This window comes from Monodon monoceros, unplaced genomic scaffold (assembly GCF_005190385.1).
Source record: "Monodon monoceros isolate NGI ecotype Baffin Bay Population unplaced genomic scaffold, NGI_Narwhal_1 Super_Scaffold_13, whole genome shotgun sequence".
Lineage (NCBI taxonomy): Eukaryota > Metazoa > Chordata > Mammalia > Artiodactyla > Monodontidae > Monodon > Monodon monoceros.
The window spans coordinates 16,451,467-16,476,444 of NW_021703769.1; positions in this window are offsets into that span (position 1 = coordinate 16,451,467).

The window sequence follows — 24,978 nt, forward strand, 5'->3', positions numbered from 1 at the left end:
TAGAACCCTTCCCTCATCTGCAGTTTCTCCAGTGCCTTCAGCTCAAACGAATCATCATGCCCAAGTGGCATATTTTAGGGTGACATGTCCTGAACTCCTTCAGAGTTCTCCTGGACTCCAAAACAAGATTCAAGTGAAGGGACTTTATTTGGGAAGTGGAGGTCACACTGGTGGGGAAGTGAAACAGGGAAGGAAAGGAGGCAGCAAAGTGTGTGTGGGGAAACACAGGCCTCAGAATGACCCCACACAAGAGGCGAGGGAGCTGGGGTATTTATACACTACAGTTCCTGGAGCAAGAGCCCTTACACACAGAGATACAGATACGACAGATGGAAGCTGCTAGGGCACAGTGAAATGTCCGAGGGGTATAACAGGACATGGACAGCATTGACTACAAAGTCTAATGATGCAGTTTGTATAAACATGGAGACTTTTATCTCACACTAGATGAAACTGGTCCTCTGATTAGTTTTATGTCATATTGGCAAGTTAACTGCAACCTTCAAATAAAACCTAGTTGAGATTGGAGTAAATTATGTTTGTAGCATAGGGGGGTGGGATACAATTGCAACCAACCTGTGAACTAATAGTTCCACATCTCATCACTTGGGGTTCATTAGTTTGTTAGAAGTGAACATTTATTGAGCATGCACTATGTGCCAGGCTTCATGCTGAATAGTTTAGATATTGATATATTATCTCATTTAATCTTTATAATGAAAAACCCTGTGAGATAGGTATGGTTAGACCCATTTTATAGATGAGGAGGGACTCAGTGTTGTTGTCTTTTTTTTTTTTTTTTCTGGCTTCGCCGCATGGCACACGGGATCTTAGTTCCCTGACCAGGGATCGAACCCGTGCTCCCTGCAGTGGAAGTGTGCAGTCTTAACAACTGGACCACCAGGGAAGTCCTGGGACTCAGTGGTTTGCTCTTGTTGCAACAGTGTGCAGTTGGCAGAACCAAGTTTCCACCCATTTTTTTCCCCTCAACCTTTTGCTGCCGCTTGGCAGTTAGAAATTACAAGAGCAATCTTAGCTCAAGCATTTGGCTTATATTTGCGTTCAGTATTTATTGAAGTTCACAGGCTCATCCAGTACTAACTGTCGGGGCTTAATAAGTTCTCAATAATAATGATTTCCCCCTGGATGAGTATAGATGCTTCTGTCAGCTGAGGCTGATTTCCACCTAATTTGCAGGGAATTTGTGTGGCACAATGATGAGCTAAATATTTATGCAGGGAGGATGTATGTACAAATCACATTTCCATAAGAAACACAAGGCAAATTAGAGTTTCCCACAAAAAAAAGTTTATTTCTGGGAAAAGATGCTTTAGAGGATCCAACATTAGCCAGGATTAACCAGCATTATCCAAGAGTTAGCCATATTTAGGCAATTTTAACATTTATGCCAGAGAAGTGTCTTTATTAAGAATTGCCAAGGATTACTAGAGGAGAAATCATGTTTGCTCCTCAGGGTTGAGGGAAAACACCTGGGAATATAGACTAGCTTTTCCTCCAACTGATCTAACCATCTTCGTGGATGACCCTGGGCAAGTTACTGCCTGTCTCTCTGAGCCTCAGTTTCTCAAGCTGTCATCTACTGGATAGGATTGGCTGTTCCTTAAGGCCCTGCCCACTCCGTTTTGTAATTCTGTGCGCTACAACTGTGCCTCTGTCTTTTTATCTCCACTGAGGACAGGCTGTTAACCTTGGACTACCAGCCTTCCTACTGAGGGAAAGGAGTCAACATTTCAGGTACTTATGGTGTGTCAGGCACCCGCTAGGTACTTTATGTCAATCAACTCATTGCTCCTCATAGCAGCTCAATGGCATAGGCTTTATTTCCACTGTAGAGCTAAAAACGAGTAAGTTGCAAGTTTAGGAGCAGCTGCTACTTTTGGGGCCATGCTCCAGTCCTCCCCACTCACGTCTGACTAAGTTCAACAGAAAGGTTTTTAAAGGGAAGCGTTTTTACTTGGGGCTGTCTACCAAACGGGTACTAAGGAGCAAAGAGCGTAGGACTTGGGGTTGTACAGACCTGAGTTCAAGTTCTGTCTCCTCCAGGCACTAGCTGAATGCCCGGGTGAGTCACATCACCTCTCCAGGTCCTGTTTCCTCATCAGCACACTTACCTTATGAGCTCTACAGAGCAGGGCTGCTGTGTGGGTTCCACGAGAAACCGTCCAGCTCTTTGAAACCAAGCTGAATGGGTTGGTCATTCTACGTTTCCCTCTAAGGGTCATCTCAGATGGCCCTGCTCGCTGCTGCTCCGATGTAAGAAGCAGCTCTGGATGTGGCCCTGGCTTCCTCCCCAGGCTTGCTCTCTTGAACACCTTCGCCTGACCCACCCAAGCCCTGGCCCTGCCTGACTTCTGCCTATGTGCCTGCGCCGTATGGCTGGAGATACGGGTCCAAGCCCCAGCAACACCAGGTTCTATTTATGTGACCTGAAGTCACTCATCTGATTTCTCTGAGGCTCTGTTTCTCTTCTGTAAAATGGGGATCATTTTACAGACTTTGTTCAAGACTTTTGTAGTTGGTTAAACATCATGATGTTGAAATTAACTGCATGTATGTGTTCTGTCCTCACCTCAGGGAATGACCTCAGTCCTCCTGAATGAATTCTTTTTTTTTTCAAATTCAAATATAGTTGATTTACAATATTGTGTTAGTTTCAGGTGTACAGCAAAGTGATTCAGATATATATATAGATAGATATTTTTTCAGATTCTTTTCCATTATAGGTTATTACAAGATATTGAATATAGTTCCCTGTGCTATACAGTAGGTCCTTGCTGTTTATCTATTTTATAGATAGTAGTGTGTATCTGTTAGTCCCATACTCTTAATTTATCTCCCCCTTCCCCCTTTGGGAACCCTAAGTTTTCTTTTTTTTTTTTTTTAACCCTAAGTTTTCTATGTCTGTGAGTCTGCTTCTGTTTTGTAAATAAATCCCTGTGTATTACTGAATGAATTCTTTTGCAGCCTTAAGAGTTCCTGGATGAAAGAGTCCCTCCTGCTTTGTTACAGAGGGACATATGAACCAGCTTGTCCATTGCTGTCAAGATTCAGGTGCCTTGAATGAGCAAATGAGTGAGCAACCTCCCTCCCTCAGATGTTGCTTTAAGACGGATTTCTGCCTGGCTGAGACAGATTTTCATATAGATGTAATCTCATTTAATGTTTTCACACCCCTGTATCCAGGCACAACCTGCCGAAGCCACAGAACCAGCAGGTGGCCGCACTGGGATCTGGAGCTAGATCCTCTTGCATCCCCTCTGCTGTGCCCACTGAAGCTCACAGTCCTAGCCTCTGCTTGGAATTCAGCTTGGCCCTCGCCAAGACTCACAGCCTGCCTTTTAGCTTCACTTGCTTCTGAGGCTGTAACATGGCTTTGAAAAGATATTTCAGGAAAATCAGAAAGTTGTAAAACAATTTTGAGGTCCAGGTTCATAGGGGCTTCAGAAACTATCTCTCTTAAATAACAGCTTTATTGAGATATAATTTAGATACAATAAAATTCACCTTGAAAAAGAATAGTTTAGTGGTTTATAGCACATTTACAGAGTTGCTGTATAGCCATCACCACTATATAATTTTAGAACATTTTCATTACCTCCCAAAGAAACCGCATACCTATTAGCAGTCACTCCTCATACGTCCCTGGCAACCACCGATTTACTTTGTCTCTGTGAATCTGTCTGTTCTGGGCCTTTCATATAAATGGAATCGGACGCTATGTGGCCTTCGGTGACTGGCTTCTTTCACTCGGCATGTTTTCCAGGTTCATCCAAGTTGTTGCGTGTGTTAGTATTTCATTCCTTTTATGGATGAATAATATTCCATCGTATGGATATGCCACATGTCTATTCAGCAGTTGAGTTGATGGGTGTTTGGGTTGTTTCCCCCTTTTTTGACTTTTATGAATATTGCTGCAGTGAACATTCAGGTACAGATTTTTGTATGGACATGTATTTTCAGTTCTCGGTATAGACTAAGGGTGGAACTGCTGGATCATATGGTAACTGTGTAACATTTTTTGTGGAACTGCCACACTATTTCCCAAAGTGGCTGCAGCATTTAACAATCCCACCTCCAGAAGCTCTGTTTTGGTGTTTGTTGATTGAAACAGGTTTTCAGATGATGGCAATTCATTTGAGCTTCAAGCCCAGTTTGGTCCAGAGTCTCAGAGGAACGCTCATTGCATTGCAGATCTGAGCATGGCCAGAAAAGACCTTCTATAGTCTACAGTGTTGCACCCTAAATATCCTGTAATAAAATTCAAAATATAGTACAGGCTTGGGTTTGAGTTCTTGAGTAAGAGTTATGATCTAGCACAGGAAGAACAGTTTAGAACAGTGCCTATCTTGCTCTGAGTTCCTTTTGATGCGACACTGAGACAAGGATTTGAGTACAAGTTATTTCCTTGGGAGGTGATCCCAGGAAACACCTATGAAGGAACAGAGGAAGCAAAAGAGAGAAGGGAAGGAAGCCGATAAGGGGGGGTTATATTAAGCAGATCACTACTGTGGGCAACCAGAGCTCAACTCAGCTGGGGAACTCCGGGATCCAGTGTAGATCATGTCTTATCCCAATGTTATCCCAATGTGGAAACAAAGAAGCTGGAGCATTTATCTACCAATTCCTGGTCTGTCAATTGGTTGAGGGCTGCTTCTGGGGTATGAACTCCTTGGGGCTTCTGTTTTGCCCTGCACACTGGCCTAGCCTGCCCCCATACTCACAGGCGATGAGCTGCAAGGTTTGCCCTAAGCTGGCTTCAGTGTGTGGAGGTCCACGGGCAGAGAACCAACAGGATCAGCCATGGGGCCGGTCCAAACTGGGTATTTGAGTAACCCCATCTGGTGTCATCTCTATCTACGATAAAAAGGCTTGATCAAAATGTCACGTAGGGCTTCCCTGGTGGCACAGTGGTTGAGAGTCTGCCTGCCGATGCAGGGGATGCGGGTTCGTGCCCCGGTCCGGGAAGATCCCACATGCCACGGAGCAGCTGGGCCCGTGGGCCGTGGCCCCTGGGCCTGCACGTCCAGAGCCTGTGCTCCGCAATGGGAGAGGCCACAACAATGAGAGGCCCGCATACCGCAAAAAAAAACAAAAATAAAAACAAAATGTCATGTGAGTCCGTCTTTGTTGACTTAAAGGAATCAAAATAGGAGAAATAAAATCTTTTCCTAAACACGTCCCAGAGGTAGGAAGCACAAAGCTTCCAGAACACAGGAAATAGCTGATAAATGTATATTTTTAAAAATTGAAGTTGGAGGCTGTTCTTTAAGAAAGAAAAGAGTGGGACAATTGAAAGGCACTTGCTAAAGTAATCAGAGTAGAGAGGCAGGAATAGAGATGGAAATCAGAATCCGCCTTGAGACAAGCTAGTAGGATAATCAAGGGCTAGGAATTGTGCCAGTCCACCCCAGATCAGAACCACTGGGTTCCCCAGGTCCCCGCACACATGTTTATATTTAGGCCCATCAGAAGAAGGGACCTCTGTAGAAGCAGCTTCCAGATGCCACTGGAGACCAGAATCACCTGGGGCACATGAGAAAAACAGGGGTCTGAGGTCTCAGTGCAGAATCTGCAAGGGTGGGCCTGGGAATCTGTATTTTAACAAGTACCCCGGGGTGACTGTGAGTCAGATTTGGGGTTCTCGGAGAAGAATGCTGTAGATAAAGTTCCAGACTTTTTGGATATTGACAGGAAAATGTCAGAAATTGACAGATAACCTACTGTGCTCCCTTCTCAGCCTTCCCCATGGCCCTACTTAGATTCCACTGGCTCGTGTTTGTAACTAGCCTGGCCTTTTGTTCCCCACCCTCCCACCCCCATTAAAGTATCCGGCAGGAAGGTTTGTTGGGGTTGGATTTTCATCCCTGGAAACTGGGAGTCTTAGACACGCGTGGTCCTCTCTCTAAAGCATGGCCTCAAACAAACAATCCAAGAGACAGTCTAGGCAGCTGAAAAGGATTCAAGAGGAGTCGCTTTAACTGGAGTCTCTCTAAACACACGAAAGGCTTTACATTTTCTCCTCACTCCCCATTGAACTTTTCTTAGTCAGCGTTATAGCTAATGATGTCTTCCCCAATTCACGTTGAAGTCCTATCCCCCAGTACCTCAGAAGGTGACCTTACTTGGGACAGGGTCCTGACAGAGGTAATCCAGTTAAAGTAAGGTCATTAAGGTGGGCTGTAATCCAGTATAAATGGTGTCCTTTTTAAAAGGGGAAATTTGGAGACAGACATGCATTACAGGGAGCAAGCCACGTGAACATGAAGACAGTTGTTGACAAGCCAAGGAGAGGGGCCCCAGAAGAAACCAACCCCACCTCGATTTTGGACTTCCAGCCTCCAGAACTGTGAGATGATAACATTTTGTTGTTTGAAGCACCTGGTCTGTGGTACTTTATTCCCTAGCAAACTCACATAATCAGCTTCCTTGCCAGTGGAGCCTTCCTCCCAAATTTCTTTCAGTCTATCTTTTCCCTCTGCCTTCGTGGCCTTCACTGTAACATAAAACTCTACCATCTCCCTGGACTCCTGCTTTACTGAACGAGGTTTGTTTGCCTGATGCCCAGCAAGCCTCAGCATTTGCTGAGATGCTGAGGCTTGCAGCAGAGAAAGGGCTTATTCATGAGACAGCCTAGCGAGGAGATGGGTGAACAAGTCTCACATCCACTTCCCTGAAGGCAAGGGGCTCAGGATAATTATGGGATAGAGGAGCAGGGTGATCTGAGGCGTGGGGAAAGGGGATGGGAGACAGGAAAAAGGTGAAGTAATCAGTGTTCTGCATAGGTATAGCTGAGTTACGTGCTTCCTCGTGGGACACGTGTTTAGAAAATGGCGGCATTAGCACGATCTGAGGGTGGAGTTTTTGACCTGCAAACGGTCATTCATCAGACACTCACACAGGCCCAGTTGAATGGTCAGTTGTCTCAACTGATTTGAACTGGGCAAGACTAGCTCCATGTTCCTGAAAAACAACTTAAGCGACAGCTACTATAACGACTCATACGTCAGAGGTGTTATCTATAAGGGGCAGTTAAAGGAGTCTTGTGATATATTGTCTAAGCATGGAGGTATGCAGTTTGCAAGAACAATTATAGTGACCTTAGTCAGTGAAGGCAGGTTATAGAGTATTATTTATTAAGCAAGTTATAGTTTAAGGGATTTAATTGATAACAGCCCTTGGTTTCACGAACCTGCCTTTCTGCTTTCACTCTGACACCCCTGCCATTTTTTTCTCAGCCCAGCCACCAGCAGCATGTTTTATAAACACACATCTGATCGTGTCTCTCCCCTGCTTGAAACTCTTCTGTGGCTCCCCATGACTTTCAGGGTGAAGACCCAGATCCTCAGTCACAAGGCCCTACCTGGGTGAGCCTTGTATGTCCTTCAGTTTTACTGCCACTTCCCTTCCCTTGTTCCCTCGCGTTGGTCTTGTTTGGGTCTGAATTAGCCTTTCTTCCAGCTCTGCAGTCTCCGCCAGGAATGCTCCTTCACACCCTGCCCTTCTCCCTGCTGATTCCCCCCCTTCCATGAGGCCTCAGTTAATGCCGTTCCTCGGGGGGGTGACCAGGTTAGAGTTCTTCTGCCTTGTGCTTTCTTGACTCCTGAGCTCTCCCATTGCAGCAGCTACGCACTTGTCATTAACAATCTGTGTAATGACTTATTTAGCGTCCTATCTAGAATGTAGACTCCACGGGGGCAGGATTTTTGTTCTGTTTGCTCACTTCTGTGTCCCTAACACCTGGAACAGTGCCCGGCGCATAGTAGGTACTCAGTCCGTGTTTGTTGCATGAACAAAGGAATGGATGGAATTGCCAGAAGGGCCCGGCCCGGGTCTGTCATGGTCATTCCTGTTTCTCCAGCACCCAGAGTGATGCCCACCACAGAATAAACTCCCTGTGAATGTTGGGGGAGGGTATGGGTGAGGAGGAAGGGGAAGGGGAGGGGGGTCACTGGTGGAGGGGACTGAATCTCATTAGGCAGAGCTTCCCTGGGTTGGTCTCCTTCTCAGGGAACTCTCGGTCTCCTGGGGGACACCCTCTTGCTAGGAGACGGTCTGACATCACTGGGATGGGGACACACCCAGAGGGCTGCTTGAGTCAGGTCAAAGAAAGGGGGATCCCGGGTGGAAGGAATGGAAGAAAGGGGGTGGTTGAAAAGGATGGTGGGGAGAGGAGAGGAGAAGTCTGCTGAGGAGGCTTTGTTTTCAGGTTTCCCTGGTCTTGCTGGCCTAAGGGCCGTGAGAGGACTTAGTGGGGAGACAGCAGAAAGCGCACCAGAGCTCACTCCCAGCATGTGTGCTCACCCACGGCAGAACCCTTGGCTTGTGGGGCCGCCTGCCTCGTCTTCACCACAGCACGTGTGGTGCTGAGGTTCCCCCTGCTTCCCCAAACTGTGTGCAGACTTTTCTCGTGGGCTAAAGGATGGTATGTCTGTATGAGGCTTCCACTCTAGAAAACAAATTCCTTCTCTCACGAGACGTCCAGCTCTTCTAACGTCTGGGAAGCTCAAATTTATTCCAGAGGTTCTCCAGCAGACAGGCCCTGTGACTCAGAGAGTCCCCGGGTGCTCCTCCTGGCAGGCTGGCCTTGCTAAAGGAATCCTTGCTCTGAAGCTCTCCTGCCCCAGCTCCCTGCGTTTCAACGCGCTTCAGCACATTGTCGGGCTGTTTGGGTTTAGATGGCAAAGCAGTCAAATGTTTCCAAGGAGAAGAGGGGAAAAGAAATCCCATCCCCACCCCACCAGAGCCTTCTTGGGAAACATCCACAGGCCTGGTTTGGTCTCCAGATTGGATCTGGAGCTGAGAACCCGTCCGGATGAGAGTGCTGGTGAGAGACCATGGGTTCTCAGGACTCTGCCTGATGTGGTTCCTCAAGGAAAGATTTCTTGGGCATCGAGGACCACTTCCCCGCTTCCACAGATGTCTTCAGCTTCTTCTTTCTCCCTCTCCCCCAGCCACAGGGCTTGATTCAGGTACCTTTGATTGAATTAGTAACTCCTCAAGCAAAACATAAATCAAAGTTGGAGGCAAAGTGTAAATGGGAAGATGCAAAGATTTACTATGTTAAAATGCTCTCTGAGGTATCACAGAAATATGATGGGATAATTCATTGAGATTACTTTGTGCTTTGTTGATGCCGCTATAGTAGAATCAGAGATTGCATGCAGTCTGTTTGGGCTTTTGCTGTTTCTCCTCCTGTCCAGGATCCTTCCAAGTAAGCACCTTCTTGTCTCAGGTGGAGTGAACTGGACTCCGTATCTCAGGTAAGCCTACAAGGAAGGATCGCATGCCTTCCTCACCTTTGCTCCCCGGCTCCATCAGCTCTTTGCAGCAGGCTCACAGCATTCCAGAAACCTCTCTATGCCCCAGTTTTCTCATCTGTAGAGTGGGGTTCACCCTCATGGAGCTGTTGTGAGGATTAAGTGAGTTAACATAGGCAAAGTGCTTGAAACGGTGCCTGGTACGTACTAAGCACTCAATAACTGTTAGGTATTAGTTATTACCATCACTCATGCATAGAGTCGGGGGGAGAGAACTGTTCAGCATGTATATCAGTCAGGGTTCTCCAGAGAAACAGGACGGGGAGGATCCATGTCTATGTCTATATCATCATATAAATACCTGTAGATGTATCTAGACCTGTATCCGTATCTATACCTATACCTCTCTTTCTCTCTCTCCATACACACACACAGACACACACACATTTATTTCAAGCAATGGGCTCATGTGATTGTGGAGGCTGGCAAGTCTAAAGTTTGCAGGGCAGGCCTGCAGGCTATAAACTCTTAGGCGGGAGCTGATGCTGCAGTTTTGAGGCAGAATTTCTTTGTCCTTAGGGAAACCTCAGTTTTGCCCTTAAGGCCTTTTGATTGATTGGATGAGACCCACTCACATCATGGAGGGTAATCTCCTTTACTTAAAGTCAACTGATTGCAGGTGTTCACCACATCCACAAAATACCTGCCAGGTAACACTGGGATTAGCACGTGACCGAGTAAACTAGGTGCTACAGCCAGGTCAGGGTGACGTACAGAGCTGACCGTCAGAGCGTGACATCCCTAATCTAGCTAGCTCGTCAGCACGCACGTAGGCTGCACTGACCCACTGCATCCGACCTCCAGGGAAACTCTCTTTCCCCTCCTACACCTCTGCCTCCCCTGTTAAGGTTGCCCCCTCCCCCCATTCTTGACCTCTGACGTGGCTATTCTCTTTCTTGCTTATTTTCCCTGTGGGTAGGGAACTTGGGGGGTGACTTCGGGTTCTTGGGGTGGCAGAGGGGAGGAAGACCAAAGAGGGGTCTGGACGCTTCTCCTTTCTTCCCGTTGACACTGACCGTTAAGGAAAGGAGAATCAGACCTCATCCACTGCCAGTGTGAATGCCAGAACTCATGCAGACTTTAGAAACTCATTCACCTGAAAGTGTGTCTGTCTCCTTCCCAGTCTTGAGTTACGTTCACAAGCCCCCTTTCCTTGATGACAATAGATGGGGGAAGGAAGGGCTGCCCCATCCCGGTGGCAGGTTACTGTCAGCCAGCTGGGAGTTTTGCTTGGAAGACGAGGTCCTGGCATGCATTTCTCAACTAGTTATAAAGTATGTCTCCCGGTTCCACCTCCCACAGCCTTATGATTCTTTAGCTGCGAACTCCTTATGACCAACAGCTTGTCACAGTCTCCTCTGGTTGTAAAATTTCATTTTAAGACATTCTGTGCTCCAGAATATTTACAGATGAAATTTGTACGGTTTGGGATTTGCTTCAGAATAGTGCAGGAGCAGGGAGTGTGGGATCAGCTGCAGATGGAGAACCGTTGAAGCTGGATGATGGGTACATGGGGGCTTAGTTGTACCGTTCTGTGTCCTATTGAACATGTTTACAATTTTCCGTAACGAAAAATTTAAAGAGAAAAAAACCCCACATTATGAAGTCCTTAAGTATGTTTTCAAATAGTGTTTCTCAAGAATATATTCAATGTTCCACAGATGTTTGCTTAAAATTTCAGTTTTTATTATATTCTTAACTCTTTAAGGCTTGGGATGACAGGATGTGGGAGTGTAGAGCTGGGGTCGACAAACTCTGGAAAGGGCCAGACAGTGAACATTTTTGGCTTTGTGGGCTGTACAGCTATACAGTGTGAAAGGAGCCACAGGCAGTGTGAAAATGAATGTGCATGGTTATGCTCTAATAAAACTTTATTTATGAACATTGACATTTGAATTTCATATAATTTTCACATGTCGCTCAATAGTCTTTTGATTTTAAAAAAATCGCTAAAAGATATAAAGAGCATTCTAAGCTTGCAGACCCTATAAAAACAAATGGTCGGCTGGATTTGGCTTGCGTGCCATAGTTTGAAGACCACGCTATAAATGATAGTTTAATACACTGGGGATGACCGACCAGGTAATTTGGCCTTCCAGGGCTGTTTTTTTTTTTTTTTTTTTCTTGAACAACTTGAGGAATAAAACTTCTCCTGTCATCTCCGTGCATGTTAGCAAAACACAACAAAACACAACAAACAAAACACCCAAACACACTTTGGAGTATGCTAATTGAAAAAGAATCAAACAATTAACATGACAAACATACAGAAGTGAAAGTTCCTTTTCTCATTGCTCATTCCCTGGCCCATTACCCAGAGGTGAAAGCTGGGGTCCCAGTCCTCAGGGATACTAAGACACATTTCTCTTCTTCTTCCTCAGGCCAGACTTACATCAGTGCTGCCCCAAGGACCAAGCAAAAGACAAAGATTAGCTGACCCCACTATAAAGAATTATACACTTTACATTTTGAGGATCAGTCCACTCATTGGCAGGTGAACCCTTTGAACTGATAAACCAAATGAGAAGGGAATGATTGATTATACATCTGACCTGAATTGACATGTGTCAGCGTTGCTCTAAAACTTCGTGGTTCATGATACCTGTGAGCAGGACCCCATAGGGAACCTTGGGCAAAGCTTTCTTCCTGCCTCAGCTTCCCCCGTCTCTCTGGCCCCATCGGGATCCCCAGCTGCAGGGAGCTAGGTTTTCTGGTCAGTCTGTGGGTCTGACATCTTTTACGGGTTTTTTGTTGTTGTTATTCCACTCTCTTTGCTTTTTCTTTTGATTTTCTGAGAGTGGACACTAATTTGGCTCTCAGCTTCCTTTCTGTTTTTTCCTCAGGGAATCAAACTAGGCTATTTTTGTTCATGAGATGGTGAAATACATTGAAGGTAGAGAGAAAAAAAGCGTGAGAGAGAATATACCCGCTGCTTCTGCTGGGATCCTTGCTCGCTGTTCCTGAGTTTTCCATGGAAAGCACTTAGATACTCAGAAAAAAGTCTAAGTGGTTCGTGTGCTGCATTTTTCTTTTAGAGTTGGGAGAGGAACCTCAGGGATTAGCTGATCCAAACCCATCTCTTTTATAGATAGAGAAACCAAGGCTCATAGAGGTGGAAGGCAGGAGATAGGGGAGGGGTGCATGAATGGGAGGGAGGTATATTTGGGGGAGAGTGAGCAGGCCTGGAGCCTGGGATAGGTGGGAGGAGGTGGTGCAGGTGTGTCATGGACAAGAGATGAGCAGGGAGGTGGCCAGGCCAAGACGGTCCTTGCATGATCAGCTTAAGACTTGGCTTCCTCTTGGGGGTTAAAAGGCTACCAGAAGGTTAGGCAGGGGGGTCTTGGGTTCTGTTATGCTTCAGAAAGATCATTCTGCGAGGGAGGGACATGTGATGTGAGGCTGGAGGCTGGGAGATTGGGGGGAGGGGGAGGAAGGACAGATAGCTGGTGTGGATGTTCGGTGGCAGGTGGAAGGAGAGAGAGGAGGTAGTGGTTTGGGAGAGACGCAGAACCAAGGCCGGGGCTTTTGTCCAGGTGGGGAGACGAGCACGTTTGAAGGCTGGCCCAAAGGCACCTGTGGTGGGGGAGAGACTGAGGATAGGAGAGGATCGCCCTGATGTGAGACCTTGGACGTGGTGACCCAGGCCCAGGTGGGGGAGAAGGGGAGGGCTGAGGTGGCAGGTGCTGGCTTTGACAGGTGGGGGACCCAGCCTATAGTTTGGGCCCAGCCGCAAGGCTGACCTGTGACATCCCTGTTCATGGTCAAGGCCTCTGACCGTAGGGGCACTGGCCACTGAGAGGACAGCCAGATGGGTGAGTTCCAGACCCCAGGTTTTCCAGTGTCCCTCACAACCTCCAGCCACCAACTCACCCTCCTTACTCTTGGAAGTAGAATCAAGGTGGTGTTGGCTACTGTTTAAGGATGGTTGATGCGAAAAAGTGGAAAACGTAATGACCCAAATGAAAACCACCCATTGGACGTCTGGAAGCATCCTGTCGGCTTCCCTGCATTATTCTGACTTCTTTGGCCAGGCTCCTTACATGATACCAAGTGCCACTCCAGCCATATTTATAATATTTCAGACCCTTTCCAATCTCTGACAATTAGTTTTTTGGCCATTAAGCTGGGCTGAAGCAGGAATACTTTAATGTGCTTATTTATATCTCATTGGTTACAGAAGTTCCCTCATAAGTAAGCTCTATGATCCCCCAAAGTGTCCGTGTAAGAGCTTAAATGGACTCATCAATTTCTCAGCCAGTCTTCCTGTAAGGTCAGCCTTGAAGTAGATTGTATCTTTCTCACCACTGATCTCACAGCCCTTTCACCACTTTCGCCTTATTTTTGAGCATGAGGACCTTAGAATCATAGAGTTACAGTGTTCAGACCAATTTGAGAGAGGAGGTGGGGGAAGCAGAGGGAGGGCCTTCCCAGCTGAGGGTGGAGGGTCACCAGAGTCGGGCCCCTTCAGAGAGCTGGAGCCCGTGGCCGAGGGCCTGATGTGTGCTAGTCGTGGGAGGATTTTAAGCAGGGAGATGGCACCATCAGACTTCACCTGAGTAAGATCATTCGGCTGCATGGTGGACGGTACGTGGAGGGAGGAGAGGCAGGCAGGGGTCCCTCTGAGTGTGACCAGCTCCCACAGCCCATCAGAGCCAGCTCAGACCAGCTTCATGCTTTCAGAGCCCAGCGCAAAGTGAAGACGAGAAGCATCTTATTCAAAATTTAAGCACAGTCGGGTATTATTCAGCCATACAAAGGAATGAAGTACTGATCCCTGCTACAACATGGATGGATCTCAAAAACATGATGCCAAGTGAAAGAAGTCAGACACGAAAGGTCACGTGTTGTATGATTCCACTTATATGGAGTATCCAGGATAGGTAAATCCATAGAGACAGAAAGAAAGTCGAGTAGTGGTTGCCAGGGGCTGGGGACAGGGAAGAAGAAGGAGTGGCTGCCTACTGGATATGGGGTTTCCTCTTGGGATGATGAAGCGCTTTTGAAACTAGATGGAGGTGGTGGTTACGTGAGATCACGAATGCACTCAATGCCACTGAATGGTATGCTTTAAAATGGTTAATCTTATGCTACGTGAATTTTTACCTCAATTAAAAAAAAACCATATTCTCAGGTGCTGGGGATTAGGATGTGGAATTCATTCATTCGGGGGTGGCGGAGAATCATTATATTGCCTACCACACCCTTCTAGAGTGATGTTTAATTCCTGACCCAGCAGGTCACAGAGCTAACTTTTTCTAAAAACCTTAGTTTCTAGACAGAGTTCAGGTGTTCTTTTACACTTTTTAGATAAACTACCCTTCTGCTCTTACGTGTGTGCGTTTTTGAAGATCTCTTAATTTATAGTGGTAGTTACCATAAATATATGGTAACTTGGACATTTTGGATGGACATCCTGAATTCCACGCTGGAATTATGTGTCATTAGCTACTCTCTTTATAATTCATCTAGTCTGAAAGACAGAGGTTGGTAAGGGTTACAGAAGACTAAACGACTGCAAGAGCAGGCTAAATTATTTACTCCAACCCTCTTATTTGATCCATCACAAAAATTGAGAGTTTCAGGAAAACTTCTCCTCCAAGCACCGTGATGATCTCCCAGCTTGACTGAGATGCTCTGAGTAAAGGGAACCCACTACTTGTCATAGTAGATTACTCCAAGGTTGAATATTTCAATGCCTAGAATGTTCTTATTTTCCTGCAGTTGAAACATGCCTTTCTTTGGTTTATACCCACAGGACCTGGTTCTGTCCTCTGGGGCACACTGGTTACCCTTCTGCAGGGAGGTAAAGGCAGAGATCTGGTCCCTTATTCTTAAAGCTAAATGTCCCCTATTATCTTGCAAGCTTCTTCGCAGCCCGGCCATCCTCCCTAGGCACAATGAAGTTATTCACATCCCTGTCAAACCTGGTGACCAGATCTCCTTTCCCCCATCCCAATGCCCCCTCCCCAAGACTCTTTCCCAGGGTGCTGCACCCTCCTTTTTTAGGCCATCTCACATAGAAGCCCTTCTTCTGATTCTTGACTCCCAAGGTGGGTCTTGTGGATCTCCTAAGAAAATAAAGCATCGCCCTAGAAGCACGCTGAGCTTGCTGACCCTCACTGAGAGGGAATGGGTCTGTTAGGGGCTGAATTGTGTCTTCCCCCGCCAAACCCCTACATTTATATGTTGAAGTCCTAACCCCTAGTACCTCAGAGTGTGACTGTATTTGGAGATGGGGCCTTTAAAGAGGTGATTAAGGTAAAATGAGGTCATATGGGTGGGCCGTAATGCAGTAGGACTAGTGTCCTCATAAGAAATTGGGACACAGATATGCACATGCACAGAGGGAGGACCACGTGAGGGCACAGGGAGAAGATGACCACCTACAATCCAAAGATAGAGGCCTCAGGAGAAATCAGCACTGCTGACACCTCGATCTTGGACTTTTAGCCTCCAGAATTGGGAGAAAATACATTTCATCACATTGTGTAAGCCACCCAGGCTATGGCAGCCCTGGCAAATTAATATAGGGTCCTGGTCATCAGAACTTCTCAGGCCTCTCCTTCTTTTCTCCCTTTCAGAGGGTCACTCCCTACACAACCTGCACCCCCTGCTAGCCAAGGGTAGAGAAAGTGACTTCTGCCTGAAGCAGAAAAAAACCAACACCAAAAACGTGGTTTAAGTTCCCAGTAGGATTCCCCGCCAGGTAACTCATGGTAAAGCTTTGACAGCATTCTGTGCTTCTCCAGGAAGCTGAATCCTAATTTTAGTGTCGTGCTGATGGATTCTCTCAGCCCCCATCTGGACTGAGGGGTTATTGCCCCTGGTGCCCAAAGTGGCAGCTCTGACTCACCTTTTAGCTTCTAAGGGAGGGAAAATAGATTTACTGAGGCTACCAGCAGGGACATTCTGGTAAACATCATGGATCTGGCTGTACCCTAGGAATACTTTTAGATGCTTGGGGTCCAGGGGGTGAGGTGGTGGTGCCCAGACATCACTCCTCATCACATTGGACAGGGACTGAGGGTCTGGGTGGGGCCTGATCTCCGGAATAAAGCTGGAAGCAGGTAGCTGAGGTGGGCTCTCAAGCTCTGACAGCTGGAAGTCCCCATCATAGCAGAGTAGCCACACAGGGTCTTACGTGCCTTCGTGGGAATCATTTCTGCGGGGTACAGGGTTTTAAGTTCATTATTAGCCGAATACCTGAACCACATTCAAAGCAAAACAAAGTTCACCTCTTTCTATGGGTTCAGCCAAGATGGTGTCTCAAAGCAGGAATTGATTAGAGAAGTTGAGAAAGGCCAGAGCAGAAAGCAAACACGGCCCTCTGACTAGCAGGACAGGAGGTAGGGGTCTAGATGTGAGGGTCCCAGGATGGACCCTTATCTCTGACAGCCTGCTGCCTTCCGTGTTCAGTGCTATAGGTCAAAACTAGTTGTCTTGGTTACAGAGTCCAGTTTCTTATAGGAGCAGAGGGCAGATATATTAATGTCTGTTTGTGTCAAATGCAGGAGATATGAAGGAAGGTGAGGGATTTAAACAGCTGGGGGTGGGGATTCTTGACCTAGCTGAGGCAGGGTGATTTACAGGGAGGAGGGGGCTCAGGAAGGTGCAAATAACAGGGTGTCTCTATCACTTGCCCCTCTCCAGCTGATGCTCAGCTCTGAGCCCACTTTGGGCAGCACTGAGCACTAATGAGGTAGGTTCTGAGATTCTGGAATCTCTGGGTTGAGATCCTGTAGATGTTGAGGCTCCCTGAGCTGATGTCGCCCACTTGATAAGTTTTGTGGTTGCTGAGGTTTTGATCCTCGGGGAGCCTTCTGTGGTGTAAGGCCTAAAACTGATGCACAGTTTGATGGGCTGCCTTGATTATCTGCTGAAACTGAGGGACCTTGAATGGCCCAGTTGCAAGTTTCTTTCCCCACTCTGCTCCTGCAGTTAAGGTCCTCTTATCAAACAACCCTCCCTATCAAGGGCACCAGGTACAGTTCCTGCTTATCCCCCACGTGGCAGGTTTCTTTTCTCTGTCAGATCATGGAATTATTCGAACAAGCAAATCACCTCCTCTCTTGGGAACCAGGGGTCATCCCACCCTCTTGATACTACAAAGCCTGCCTCTCACAGACCCTGGTTGTTCTCTGTGTTCTGGAGTACAATGCCTGTGTGGCCTTGTGTGGCAGGCAGTGTTCTCCTCACCCAGGTTCTGAGTATATGCCATCAATCTGTTCATCGTAACTGTTCAGTGCCGAGTGTCGTTGGCTATTGTTGTAACCCTAGAGCAGGAATCTCTCCCTCACCAGCGAGGTGAATAGGGGATGGTTAAATCAGACTCTCCCCTCAGCCATGCCTGGCAGCTGTCGTGTCAGGCTCTCTGGAGAATGGAAATGCTGTCTTAGTTTCATTCAATTGAACCTTTGAGTTGCTCAGACCAAGTTCCCCTTGGGCGAGGTAGGAGGTCACCATTCAGGGTCAAGCCTGGGTACCTCCATCCTCTCACCTCTGAGGTCGTTCTCTGCTTCTTCCTTTGATCCAGGGTACCGGACCCAGCACCTTAGGAGCTCTGCTAACAATCCACAAACCCTTCTTCTCCTCTTTTCTCCTTTGAGGCACTGATAAAATACAATCTCCAATGGCTGTCTTGGTGTGCCAGCATTCCCATAGTTCAGATGCTTTCTTTCTAGATGAATGAATGAATTAATGAACAAGAGGGAGAATTGACTCTGTATAGTAAGGGAATTTGGCCTGTTATTTCCTAGGGGTGTGTATTAGTTAAGTTAAAAGGTACAGCTGTTTTAACAAAAGACCCCAAATAATGTGGCTTAAAGATCGTAGAAGTTTGTCTCCCCTACAATAGTCAGAGGTGACGCTCTAGGTCAGGAGGTGGCTCTGCCCCTCAGAGTTATTCAGGAGCCCAGGCTGATGGTGCCTCTGCCATCTTCATCTTCAAGGTCACTTTGGTTATCACCACCTAGCCAGTAGGAGGGAAAAAAGTGTGCAAATCCAGGGCCATCAAAGCCATAAATTCTTTGTAAGCAAGTGAGACAGAAATGGCACATGTGTTCACTCATATTCCATCACTGGAATGGGTACAGTGCCCTCCTAAACCTCCAGGGAAGCTGGGAAATGCATTCCCTAGCTGGAGGGCCATGTCACAATCACAACACCTAGGGAACAATGGGGGAATGGATTTGGGTGGACATCTAGCAGTCTCCCCCACAAAGAGCAACTTGATGTAGATGGAGGGACACAGGATTGAGAGTCAGAAGATATTGGCTTAAGTCCCAGCTTCCCGCATTGTTAGCTATGCTCTTGGGCAAGTGCCTTTCCACTGAGCCTCACCTTCTGGATCTGCAGAATCAAGACCACAGCCCTGTTTCCCCCACTGAGTTGTCCTGAGGGTCAGTGAGATGACATGTAAACTCTCAATTGCTGGCATGCATAAGATGTGCTGATGTCCTGGGCCCTTTCTGGCCTTAACATTCTGTGCCCTGAGGGCAGGGGCTCTTGCCTTGGTATCCCGGTCACCTGTGATGCTCATCTTCACCATATTGGCTGTTTATCAGGAACCAGAGAATCGCTGGGGATTGCAGTGGGGGGTTAACCTCAAGGGCTCGGGGCTCTATAGCCAGCAGATGCCTATGAGAGTGCCTGCCTCCGCCTACAGCTTCAGGAATTCCTCTCCTCCGCTGGTGAGAAACTTGGAAGAACCCAGAGAGGAAGATTTGAATCTAGGTAGTGGAGGAGAATAAGAGTTGGACAGGCAAGAATTAGAACTGGGGTTTTCAATCTTGGGTCTGCAGGCCTATGTCTGGACATCGGGGTTGTGAACTCTTTGGAAAGGCAATGCAAGAGTTTGTGAGTGTGGTGCATGCTTTTTGTTTTTTTTTTAATTCCAGGAAAGAAATTCCATAAAGTTACCAGAATCTCACAGGGATCCCAGATGTAGGAAGGCTAAGAGGCTTGCGTGAATGATAGACGATTTCAATCAACACCCTATGCAAAGGACAATGGCCAGTTGGTGTATATTTAGAGAAGGCAACTCAGAAGCTGGGGGGACAGGGAGCATGTTTTCTGAGAAGGACATATAGAGAGAAACTGTGTTGTTCAGTTTGGCGGGGAGAGGTTGGGGCAGTGGGACAGGACACATGTGTTTTCAGATGACTGCAGGGCAGAGCATCAGGTGCTGTTGGCCCTGTGCTCACACCCTCTACACGCGAGGCTGTTGAACTTGCTGCTGGCTTCCAGTGGCAAGTTCCCGCAACTCCGGGAGCTTTCTTTGGCTGCTGAAGCTCGCTGGGGTACATGGGACAGGTTGAAATGCTGTCCTGGGAGCAGCACTCAACCGATGAGGCGCGGAAACTGGTGGACAGAACCCCAGCCTCCTCTCCCCTTGGGTGGGATAGTTCTAAGTTGTATTCTGTAACAGCACTGAACAGTAGAAATATAATGGGAACCATAAATGGGAACCATACATACATTTATTTATTTTGCGGTACGCGGGCCTCTCACTGCTGTGCTGTCTCCTGTTGCGGAGCACAGCCTCCGGACGCGCAGGCTCAGCGGCCATGGCTCACGGGCCCAGCCGCTCCGCGGCATGTGGGATCTTCCCGGACCGGGGCACGAACCCGCATCCCGTGCATCGGCAGGCGGACTCTCAACCACTGTGCCACCAGGGAAGCCCCCTACAGGTACTTTAAAATTAAGGTAAAAAGAAACAGGTGAAATCGACTTTAATACTATATTTTAACCCAGTATATCAAAATATTGTCATTTCAATACATAATCAATATAAAAAATCATTAATGAGATATTCTCCTTTTTTTAAAAATACAAAGTCTTTAAAATCCAACGTGCACTTCAAACTTAACTCCACACCTCAATTTGGACTAGCTACACTGAAAGTATTCCATAGCCGCACGTGGCTAGTAGCTGCTGTGCTGGCCAGAACACTTGTATATTATCTCCCAGAGGTTTCCCAGAGGGATTAAGCTGTAATTGTTCACAGTGGTAACATGCTCATTAATACCCCCCATATTAGTTTCCTTCCTTTCCCTGTCTCGGTTTCTCATTCACCAACCGGGGGTTCCTAAAAGCCCCTCCAAAATCAGGACCTGCTTTGGGGGTTCCCTTCCTAAGACGGCAGTCATAAGACCAAGGGTGCCCCAGATGGTAACAGTAGGACCCATGGGTGAAAGTGTCACGACCGTTCTTGGAGCAGCACCAGAGCTATTCATTCATTCATTCATTCAAAAATATGTGATGAGGGCTTCCCTGGTGGCGCAGTGGTTGAGAGTCCGCCTGCCGATGCAGGGGACACAGGTTCGTGCCCCGGTCCGGAAGATCCCACATGCCGCAGAGCGGCTGGGCCCGTGAGCCATGGCCGCTGAGCCTGCGCGTCCGGAGCCTGTGCTCCGCAACGGGAGAGACCACGTACCGCAAAAAAAAAAAAAATGTGATGAGCTCTTGCTATGTGCCATGCACTGCTGGAGAATGGGTATGAAGGTCCCCATCACAAGAGGGGACCAGGAAGGCGCAGACTGACTTCTTGGTGGGGCAGCTCCACAAGGACTTCATGAATCAAACTAGGATTTTAATCACGTGCTGTCTGACATCCTTTGCAGCCTATAGATGCTGCCTTTTTGTGATTCATCTGTGCCTCCGTGAAGCATCTCACGTTGTTAATTGCCTGGCTCCCGTGGCACGTCGCTCCCTAAAGCTGCAAATCAAGGTTTTTGTGACATTTCTTCTCCAGCAGTGACTTGTGATTAGGTTGTTGTTCCTAAAAAAGGTCCATCTCTCATCATCTTTGCAATTTCCCTTTGATTTTCTTGTTTGGCAAATTGCGGTTCTCCAGATAAAGACTGGTTTGGAGTCTACTCACTTTCCCCCTTCAATTACTCAGCCGGAAAACACACCTAGGACTCCTGTGACTGGAAGGGACCTCAGAGACCATCTGATTCAATGGCTTCATTTCAGAGATGGGGAAACATCGCTGGAAAGGGGGAAATGGCCCACTCAAATCTGCGTGGTAAAACTGGCTCAGCTGAGATGGAAAGGAAGTGCCTGGGTCTCCGTAATCTTCTTCCCCAGCTCTTTGCCGCAACCTGGCCCAGCTCACGCCAAAGCTACACCGTCTGCATACATCGCTGGCTGTGGGGAGGAGCATGCCCCGCGAAGGAAATGGTTCTTCTCATGGTGGGGGAGAATGTTTTTAGTCTTGAGTCGTCCTGAGGCTGTTGCAGGTGGTCACATAGTAGTTAGGGCCTGAATCAGGCAGGCTTCTGGCTCCTCCTTGGATAGCTGCAAAACTCCACGTGGGTCTCCTGGCCTCTCTCAGCATCAATTTCCACTTCTGCAAAGTGGAACACTATAACCGTGACATCACTTTGCCTTGGTGATAAAGGACAGATAAATCCCTGTTGCAGCCTACAAGGTCTGGTCCCTGCTGAGCTCGATGACCCCCTTTACCCCAAGCTACCCCCTCGTCTCAGTGCTTGAGCCTTTTGGACTTTTTCTGGGTCCCTCAGATATGCTGGGGTTTCCTGTCACTGGGCCTTTGTCTATACTCTTTCCTCTGCCAACACTGCTCTTCATACCACCTTCTCTTCCATGCTCATTTACTTAATGCCTACTTATCTTTTAGATCTTCACCCAAGAATGACCTTCTAGGGGAAGTCTTCCTGGGCCCCCAGATGAGTCCAGGATCCTCGTTTCATCACCATGCGTCTCTCGGACAGTGCATCTGTCTCAGTGTTTCATTACACTCACATTGGTGTGATGATCTGATTTTTGTCTGCCTCACGCACTAGACTATAAGCTCCATGAGGAGAGGCTTACCATGGTATTCTCAGCACTAATCACAGGGCCTAGCAGACAGAAGCTACACAGTCAAATTTAGCTGAGGTTTAAATGTTGAAAGTCCTTGTGGAATATAATTGTCCATCTAATTCGTCTAGTCACCTAGCAAGGGAGGTATTATTATCATATCTTGTGGCAGTGACACTGTTTACCGAAGATTCCACTTATTTTCTGATATTTCCTGGCTCCCTTGGAGTTATGCAGGGCCAATAACATATGAGTGGGAGTCATGTGTGTCACTTCTGTGATGGTTAAAAGCCTGCTCTAATTTACTTCTTCCCTGGCCATGTGAATACGGAGGCCTTGTGTTCCAGATGGATCAGCTACAAGATGATAGAGACCGTCAGTCTGTGAGACTGTGTACAGCAGAGCCTCTCACAGGTTCATCTTGGATATTTATTATGAGCAAGAAATAGACTTTTGTGGTGCAAAGCCATCGAGTTTGAGTTTGTTATGTAGCATAGCTTAGTTTATCCTGAGTATTTTTCGCAGGTAAGAAAACTGAGCTCCAGTGAGGGGAAGTGACATGCTCAACGTCACATGAAACTATTGTCAGAACTGGGATTCCGTTCCTGTTTGTCTCATGGGGTTGTGAGGACATAGGTAAAAGTCCATTGAAAACTGTAAACTGCTGTGTAAAAGATAAGATTTCTAGGGTGTTTTTCGAAAGGTCTGGTCTAGGGGTTCTTTGCCGCATGTTAGGGGGTGGAAGTTAGTATTCAGAGATGCCACCATGGACCTACTGGTTTGGAGAACCTTGAACTACCTTCCAAGTCTGAGGTTTCTGCCTCATAGGGACCAGTGGGTGGTAGTTGATGGCTATAGCAATTTAGGGTGAACGTTGGCTTGCTTTTTCCCCATAAGGGGCTCTTTTGCTCTAAATGCCACGTAATCTGAGTTTTTGGGGTCAGCTAGTCCAACTCCTTACTAGCCATTATGTCCTCTGGACCACATGTGAGGCCAGTGGTCACCCAGACTATGAAGGAACACATTATGAATTTCCAAACCAGATCAGAGGTGAGTCAGACTGCCTAAACTAGACCTCACATTTCCAGCCCTGTACCCCTCCATACCAACCCAGCCTCACTCTCCGCTCTCAGAACAGAGATGCCAGTCCAACCAAAAGCTACTCAAGAAAACTAGAGTGCATTCTACACAGAGGAAATAGCTTGAGCAAAGCCATGGAGATATTGGAGAACTTGGTGTCGCAGGGACAATTATGAATGAGCATTTTTAGCTTTCTCCCTGATTCCATAGGGAAGAATTCTGTCCTACTTGGTCAGCTCCTGGGCTCACCTTCGTTGTACAGAATTTAGGTAAAGTATGAAACGGGAAGAAGCCACTAAAGCTGTCAGAAGTTTATGTTGATCTACCCAATAAAGAAAGAACTAAGGTGCAAACATATGGAGAGGGTTAGAAATAGAAAAGCCTCAAGATCTGGAGGTTAAAAGTGAGTGAAAGGGAGAGAGAGGGTTTTAGGAAAATAATATGCATGGGATATTGAAAGCCACAGTGATAGGGGAGGTTTTAAAGATGTTTGTTGTGTGTTAAGAATGTATAATACTTCTCCCTTTGAAATTTTCTGGGAGATTGAGTAAATGTTTGAAGTGCTTTAAATTACTTTTTTAAAAAAGATAAATTTATTTATTTTATTTATTTATTTTTGGCTGTGTTGGGTCTTCATTGCTGCGCGCAGGCTTTCTCTAGTTGTGGTGAGTGGGGACTACTCTTTGTGGCAGTGTGCCAGCTTCTTGCCGTGGCTTTTCGTTGCAGAGCACGGGTTCTAGGCACATGGGCTTCAGTAGTTGTGGCACAAGGGCTCAGTAGTTGTGGCTTGTGGGCTCTAGAGCACGGGCTCTGTAGTCGTGGTGCATGGGCGTAGTTGCTTCACGGTGTGTGGGATCTCCCCAGACCAGGGCTCAAACCCGTGTCCCCTGCATTGGCAGCCGGATTCTTAACCACTGCGCCACCAGGGAAGTCCCTTAAATTACTTTTTTTGGTTGCTGGACTGTTTCTTTCAGTATAACACTAGGTTGGGCTGGACCATATGGTCCACATCCGTACTTGGGTTACATGATGTTTGTGATCGAACTTGTGAGCAGTTAGTGTCAGGATCATTATGGGTGATCAGAGTGGAGAATATCAACATGTGAAGCTGTAAAGGGCAATGAGGGTCTTCAAAGTAGTCACTGCAGTGCCGAATCTATTCATATTCCCTAGGTGGCACAGGTCCTGCAGCTGTGTTCTCCGCCCAGTGAATGTGTGCGGGAGTAATAGTAATAATATTTGCTCGCGTTTACCATGCACTTACCACGTGCCTGGATGATTTCTAAGAGCTTTACTTATATTATCTCAGTAATCCTCCCAACTACCCAATGGGGTAGGTATTATTATTATCCTCATTTTGTAGATGAAGGAATTGAAGCATGGAGAGGTTAAGTGATTTGCCCAAGGTTACTCCACTTGTAAGTGGTAGAGACTGTATTTGAATCCAGGTAGTCTGAGTCTTAATAACTATCATAAGGATTAAAGCAATTGTTTTTTGGTTTTTTTTTTGCGGTACGCGGACCTCTCACTGTTGTGGCCTCTCCTGTTGCGGAGCACAGGCTCCGGACGCCCAAGCTGAGCGGCCATGGCTCACGGGCCCAACCACTCCACGGCATGTGGGATCTTCCCGGACCGGGGCACGAACCTGTGTCCCCTGCATCGGCAGGCGGACTCTCAACCACTGCGCCACCAGGGAAGCCCAGCAGTTGTTTTTAATGGGAAAATATGACTTTGG